This window comes from Thermobia domestica, chromosome 5 (genome assembly GCF_964235325.1).
Source record: "Thermobia domestica chromosome 5, izTheDome1.hap1.1, whole genome shotgun sequence".
NCBI lineage: Eukaryota > Metazoa > Arthropoda > Insecta > Zygentoma > Lepismatidae > Thermobia > Thermobia domestica.
In genome coordinates this window covers 223123385-223132233 of record NC_137458.1, presented here as the reverse complement: position 1 = coordinate 223132233, position 8849 = coordinate 223123385, and positions in this window count along the sequence as shown.

Here is an 8849-nt window from a genome sequence, read left to right as displayed (position 1 = left end):
TGTACATTCTCTTTAATCCGACTTCGACCCGACGTTTTGTTCTTTAGTTATGACAGTTTCCACATTTTACGGAGAAATTTTCGGGTGATCAAGGAGCCGAAAGAAGGCTTTTTTGCACTGAGATTGGTGTACATTTTTAGTCTTATTTCGGTTTCAGGAATCACCTCCCGACGTTTGCTATGTTAATTAAGTTACACCCAGTATATATATGGGGCCATTTTATGTAATGAAAACACAAAATTTCTTTAGTAACATAATTATCAAAACTGTAAAAACGTCTTCACTAGAAAAACAATGTTTACGTCTTGTAATTAATATTTTTGTTAAACATTGTGAAGCTAAATACATACCAATAAATGAACATAGTTATATTTTAGAAATAAAATATATACTGATTGTTCGAACATTGCTCTAAAACACAGGAACCATCAAATTTGTAAATAAAGAGCTTTAAAAAACTTGAATTGTTAAGACTACTTTATATCGATTGCGCTTACCTTCTGAAAGTTTTTATTTATTTATTTATTTATTTATTTATTGTTTTTGCAATAAATGAGTAGCAGTACAAACAGTTTCTATACTACCTTACCAAACAGACCCACATATTAATTGCTTTGCAGGCTTTATACATATTTTTGTTTTCTGCCCGTTCTTTACCTGTTCTCTGCCAATAGCATCTGTATAAATGTAGTATTCAAAACTGGTATACAGAAGAATTTTAAAAATATTTATAATATGATACTTCGCAGCCCGCCTTTTATAAGGGCGCACTGTATCCTTCATAGGTTCTTTACCAATAGCCACTATATGAATGTAGTATACAAAACTAATATATAGAAGAACAACTAAACCACGTATCTATAACATAATGTTTCGCAGGGCGTACTTTACCCTTCATCGGTTCTTTATCAAGAGTAACAGTGTATATTTATTGAACAGAAATGTGCAAGACAGACGAATAAATCAAAACGTTTATCTTTGATGTGGTTTAGCAAATGCGCCTTACTAAAAGGACATACGGTACTCATCACGGGTTCTTTATCAACACTAATAGTTACAGTGTGCATTCATAGTACAGAACTGTGAATTATTGAAGAATAAATAAAACCTTTTACCTTTGATGTGGTTTCGGAAGGGCGCCTTATGTAAATTACGCACTATACTTATCACGACTTCTTTACCAATAAGTACTAAGAATTTATTATAAAAGAATCTTGTGCCTTTATTTATAACATTTATAATGTTATGTTGCAGAGGGCTCACCGGGACATGTTCCGGTGTCCCAGTGGTCCAGCTCGGGCCTGCCCTAACATAGGGTATCTCTTTCATTATCGGCCTTACTACAAATTGGCAAGAGGGTAAACCGTATCCAAATATGATGTTTTCAATCTCAAGGGAAGGATTTGTTCAATCGTATGAGCTGTTTGGGATGTACACTCTTTATGCGCCCAATGTTAAATGAAAATGCAAAGTTGCCATTTACCTGGACCACAACATAAGTGGATGAAGTTACTGTCTTTACACCCTCTCTGTCTCTGTCTCTGTCTCTCTCTCTCTCTCTCTCTCTCTCTCTCTCTCTATATATATATATATATATATATATATATATATATATATATATATATATATATATACATATTAAACATATGGAATTATTAAGTTAATCTAATATAGAAAAAGAAACAAATAACTTTTTCCGTCTAGAGATATACATCACGATTAAGTAAATCTAACAAACAACTGATAATCTAACTTCAATAATAATGTTGACTTTACTAATAAACAACTTTAACTTTTTTATTATTCTTCCATTTGTAATCTTAATCTCCCTTTTTTATTTTAATTGAGTGTTATTGAGGTATAACAAATCATTAAGTAAAGTGGTATAAGCCAACTTTCCCTCCCTCACTTGACTATGTTCATTACTGACACGGGGGAGTCCCACAAGTTGTTGCTAAAATCTGATTGCCACATAGCACATCTGATAGAGCATCATGAGAAATGAACTTAAGGAAAATTTAAGGTGCTGTGGACCAGAAGGATAGGAGCTAGGGGGCTTCAAAGTTTGAATAACCACAGAATTATATCATGTAATTATGTACCTTTAAAGTATATACCTTGAAAACCGTTAAAGCAATCAAAACAAAAGTTGCACAATATAATGAGAACAAAAAGGCCTATTGAAAACCATAAACATTGTTTGCCATAGTTGTAACAGTGTTGCCAACTCAGCATAAAAACCTTTTATTTAAATAGCACCATATACAAGTGTGCACAGATTTAAAACGCACTATTATCACTAAACATAACAGTCAAGTATTGTGGTACAGTGTTACACGCTATTGGAACTACATGTACTGAAAATGTAACAATGGAGAAGTCTGATATGTGGATACAAATTGTAATAAAAGAATGCATTAGAAAAATATGAGGATTTTGCAATATCCTTGTGTAGTCCCGATGAATAAGCAGAGAACTTGCGAAAACTAAATGATACACGCGAGGAAAGAAACACATGTTTTCTAATTCTGTAAAGTGGTTCTGCAGGTTATCTTATCAGCATTTGGAAGAGTACTCTCTTGGTTTGGTCTTTCGTGTTAAGTAACACATTCTTTAATTTCCTCTCCTACATATCATATAATTATGTTTGTACACCGTAGTATTACCATATACACATGGGGATATAACTATTTTGTTACTACCTCATTTCGTTTTTAGTCGGACCGGATAGTGGTGTGGTCTAAAAGGTTAGGCAACCGACATATTAGGTATCGCGGGTTCCAATCCCGCTTCGAACATGTTTTTGTTACATTTCATGGTTATCTTTCTCTTTCATAGTGATTCGAATCCCAATTTCCACTCCTATATAGCTTCGAAGCTGACACAGGACGTAAACATGGCATCACTCAATTTCGTTTTTCAAACCCATCAATATTTTGTGACACTGCTAACATTTTGTTAGTTATACTATCTGTATTATGCATTTGAACTAAATTCATAGTATGAGATCCAGATTCCTTTATTACCATCTGTTGCCAGATATCAGACCTCTCCGTTGTACACTTTCAACACATGTAGCTACAATAGTGTGCAACACTGTACCACTACACTTCACTGTTATGTTTAGTGATAATAGTGCATTTTAAACGTGTACACACTTGTATATTTATGCTATTTATAATAAAAGGTTTTTATGCTGAGTTGGCAACACTGCTTCACCTATGGTAACAATGTTTATGGTTTCCAATAGGCCATTGCTTTCTCATTATATTGTGCAACTTTTGTTTTGATTACTTTAAAGGTTTTCAAAATATATACTTTAAAGATACATAATTCCATGATATAATTCTGTGGACATTCAAACTTTGAAGCCCCCTAGCCTCTATCCTTCTGGTTCATAGCACCTTCAATTTTGCTCGTTTTCGTTTCTCATAAAACTCTATCAGATATACTATGTGGCAATCAGATTTTAGCGACAAGTTGTGGGACCCTCCTGTGTGAGACATTATATATATATATATATATATATATATATATATATATATATATATATATATATATATATATATATGTATATGTATATGTGTGTGTGTGTGTGTGTGTGTGTATGTGTATGTAGACTTGTTGGTGAGAAATCACTTATACAACATTCGTAATTATATTGTTGCTGAAATATTTGTTTTCTTATTATCAAACAAATATCAGTTTCATTAATCACGGAGAATTGAAAAACAAGGACACTTATCTCTAAAGATATTTAACACATTGCCGAACTCTTCAATAGAGGTCTATCCATACTTAGATCTTTCTTCGCAATAGCTGTTATATATATATATATATATATATATATATATATATATATATATATATATATATATATATATATATATATATATAATTTATCACTGCATAGAAACTCTCTCTCGAATACACTCAAATTAAAATTATTCGTATTTTGCTACTTTTTAAACGTATATATACCACGTTTCAAAGAATTTAATCATAAGTTTCTTATTTTATCCACATTTTTCTTTTTTTTCGGAGCGTGCCTTGTTCGTATCTTCAAATGGCTGCCAGGCTCCCTACAAGTCCCATTCAAGTGAGATATTTCATATATGAGGTGTACTCGGTATGACCTTTCGAATGATATATAACACATGGAGATCCCCGAGTACCACTTCAATTACTTCCCTTGTTAGAAACTCCAAACCAATATTGTTTTGATTCCGGATTGCTTATGAATGATTCACAAAATCTTGTTTCTTTCAGCATGGAATAGTCCACTCTTCTTTCTTGTAAGAAAATACCACCAATATTACGTTCAATTTGAATAATTTTGATCTGAGCTTCATATGATGTTTTAATATTATTTAATTGTTTGCTGTCTTCTCAATTTTAAGGTTGCTGATGATCTGCCATTGCACTTTCTCACAAATGTTATTCAACACGAACTTGTAACCCAATTCGTTGATTGCTTGATCAATTGGGGATGTCAGGAACGATTGTAATTCCCTCCCCCCCCAAAAAATGCCATAAATAAAAATTTGAAATCCTACACATCAAAATATAGCTAAATGCCGTTGCGAAAGAGAAGTAAAAATTTAAGAGGGGAGATAATAAATATATGAGAATAAGAAATATATAATAATAACAACAATATATATAGGTATTTTACTAAATAGTATTAATAGTAACAATAAAGAAAGTATATAAAAATAACAATAAAGACTAAAATGTTATTAATGAAGAACATATATAATAATAAGAGTAAGTAATACTAAAAGCACATACAACAATAACAATATTAAACAAACAATAAAACATCTTAAATAAACGTTTCAGGACAACCTTTCCACGTAGGCCAAGTACCGTCTACTTAGTACCCATCAGGTTGTCTTTCACAATATGGATTTCAAAGAAACTGAAGATGGCTTTTGAACAGGCGGAGCTTTAGTTGGTTTCTGTTGAAGGACTGTATAATTGGATTGGTGTATATACTAGCCAAATGTCAGGCCTTCCATATAATGTGATCTATGAAGAGGTGGATCTCGCCGGAAACAACCTGAAAGAACACTAACAGAAAAACTTTTGTGTTAGGTGATAACTGGTTTGCTTGCTGATACAAGTGGGGTCAAAATTTCTTTACTTTCATGAGGAACAAGATCTGTTTGGGTGGAAACGTCGGATTTTTTTTGTTGCAACAGATTTACAAGAGGAAGCTGCAACTACAGGAAGGAGCACAGTAAGCGAGGAAGACGCTTAATTTCAAACGACGCTTAGCATTGGTAACAGAAATTCACAACAACCATTAGCTCTCGGTTACGTTTCTTACGTTGATAAGCTAGACAGTCACGAGAATAATCACAATGACCATGGCACCCTTGCAGTCTACACAAAAGTTCTTCGTCGATGTACAAGGCTTCCACACCATAAATACGTTGGCCATGATTCGCACAAAATGCAGAACTTGTATTACATGATGTGCTGGTATGTCCGAAGTGTTGGCATTTCTAACATCGCAGTTGACAGGGAATATACGGACGAACCTTTATTTGATGACAGCTAGCCTTTACGTAATCCAAAAGTGTAGGCAAACCTAAAGAAAAAATAGTGACAGAGTAGCAACAAGTTCAACTGAATTCTTGCTCTATGAGCCATATCTACAAAATATTAGTCAGCCAATTTTCATTGAATATCCTAGTCGGTGGCATTTAGAACGTCCCAACATGATATCACGCCGCAAGAGACGTTCAATAGGCGATATTTGTATTCCAACACTTTTACTGATCCAATGATAATTAACGTAAGTAGCTTTGTTGTTAGTTTCGACCGTTTCCACCAAGAAAGTATCATTAGGTAATTATTTGATATATTTAACTAGTTCGGCGTTATGAGTAATAACGTTATTAATGAGGAAAGTGTACAATTTCTCAATAGCATTCAGAAGATTTGCTGCAGCATTGCCAGTGGCAATATTTTAATCCTTAATACAAGATGCGAGATAAGGCATCACGATGCTTGTTTTTTCCACACTATCTATAACTTAAGAATGTTTAATTTTCGTTAGGTTTGTTTTTGCTTTTCGAGAGGTTAAGCCCGGTTCCGATATTAAAGATTTTTAATACCCATATAAAGTTGATAGTAAATATACAGATATAAACGAAAATGTGTGTGGACGCTGCAAGTTCACATCAGAAAGCTCACAATGAGAACTTACTCTACTCACTTGGCTATCCCATAAGCACGCTTTCTCCATGAGAGAAACGAATGGTATTGAAACTAAAAGAAACGCTCTGTCGAACAGCAACATGAAGAACAACAAAGAAGGACCCCACAGGGACACAAGGATGGAAAAGTGCAGACTTTTAAATCTTTCTGTGTTTTTATTTCCTTTTACCTTTTTACGTTTTATTTTTTCTAACACTTGGACACAGGATATTAGACTCAAAAGCAAGCGGGTCAGATTGGGTACACATCCAGTCGAGATGGGGTAAAATGTACACGGATTATCTACTTCCCGTGACTCCAATCACCCATTCAATTCAGCACTCAATCTAGTGCAACTGGGCGCGCATGTGCTTCACTCTTCCGTCCCAGGGGTCCGTTTCTACGCGAAACCACAAATCTATTTATTACAAATTGACCACAGCAAGGTTGGCGTGTAAAAGAGCATTCCACATTCGAGGCTTACTTTTCTACTGTGCTCAACGTAGGTGTTAAATGCTGGGTGATCGGTTCGGCATATTTCCCAACTTGGAGGTAGAGTGCCTGACTGAAATTCAGTGGAAATTTGCAATGTGGGCGCCACATCCCGGAGCTCGGCAGAACCCAATTGAGAAGAAAGTTTCTACATGTAAAAAATTGCATTGCTAATTATCCTTACCGTGGATAGCCTTCTGGTTTTTTACTAAATTATCTACATTATTTATTTAAATCGATTACATTTATGGGCTTTCATCTTGTACATTTCTGTACACGAATTGGTGCTGATTCATTATTCTGTGTAGTGTCTCGAATAACAACTCTGTGTAAAGGAAGAAATATCGAATACTCCAAGAGCAAAGACAATCATAAATGCTATATACTGATTTTTGTTTAGACCATGATAACACTAGTTAAGTTCTAGCGACAGATTTAGCTGCATATTGAAGAAATTTCAGGAAGTATAGAACTATAGTTTAGATTTTTGCTTTCCTTCTGCTTGGTTTAATATAAGACTCTTTCATTGACTGAAGTAAAAAATAAACACAAATTTCAAGAAAAAATTTTTCAAACACACCCCTATCCCCAAATGTATATAAGGGAGAGGGTGTAAGAGTACTCACATAAGCTTCATTTCATTCTAGCTAAATTATATTTAGAACTGAAAAATGTTTCCTGTTGTAACGATATTTCCTTATTTTCGTCACATTACCCAGTTCGATATACAATGCTTATGATATTAAGTTAAATGAAGTCACACAACACTATCAAACATTTGCAGTTTTATTTTTCTATATTCCGCAAAAAATATCATTTGCAATACACTGTAATAATAAACAACAATTTTATTCAATGTCCACCTTTTTAAATAACTATCTTCTCCGTCACCTAATCAACAAGAACAGGTTACCATAGCAACACCAAAACAGTAAATCGGTTGTTACAGTAACAGCCACTAGTTAAAAATAATACAACATCAACATATTGTTCTATAAATATTTCTCTTCTTTGTAATCACTGCCCGCGTACTTCTAAATAGCACCTTTTGCCAAAAATCGTTAAAAGAAAAATGGAAGTAGCTTACAAATATACAATATCGTTGTACTGTATGAATGGGAACATTGATCCTTAAACAAGAAAATAGGCCCGAGGTACATAGTATGTTTGAGAAAAAGACATTAAACGAAACAAGTAAAATGCGTACACTTAGACTGTTAGGAGTTCAAGAGTGATCATTAACAATAATCACACATGAAAGGTGCTTGCCCTCATATCCTGCACAGGTTTCGTACTACCTTGCTTTGCAGTATCCACACTGTCCTCGTCATTAGTCATCCTGTAAAAAAATTATTTCAGCTTCACTTAGTTCATCCTCTTTGGTTGAGAATAGTCCTGGAACTAGTAGTTTTTTTTCCTCTAGCGTCTTTTTGACCTCTGACCTTGCTTTCCCCAAATGTTTCTTTCTCTTGGTAGCGTTCGCTTCTAACTTCTACAGCAATTTGTTCTTGTACGGTAATGATGACAACAAATCAGACTTTCTCCCTCTAGATTTTCGTTTCTTGGTGATCGAAGCTCTTGTTAATAGACTCCCATCGAAAAAATTGACGAGTAGACACTTTCGTGCAAATTGACTTTGATGAGCTCTTAGTGCTGGCAGACTTTGAGGGCTGTGGATAATTTGATGGTGCAGAGCAATGATCACTGGACTCAGACGTTGACTGAATTACTTCATCAGTCACATTGCTAAGATTATCTGTAGTCTGAAAAATTGAAACATTCTCGCGGTCACTAGCGTTTTCATCCGTGATCGATATATTTGTTAGCTGTGATGGCGCGAGGTCTTAATCGGAAAATTTATCAGTATTGATAGGGTAGATGCTAGTTGCTGATAAAGCATTTCTTTCTGAACATTTTCTGCCCTCCTCTACGTAGCGTTCAAAAACCATGCATCTTGTATTATTGTAACCATTTTTCCAGAATTAGATATTAGCCACATATCAACTTCTTGCTTATAAGCATTTATCAATAAACTGAAAAATCCTTTGTCCTGTGGTTCCCTTTCATGACTTTCGTGAGGTTGAATCGACAGAATAGTAATATAACGAGCTCGGCAAAACAGTAGTGCACCAAGTAAACGATGAGAGACA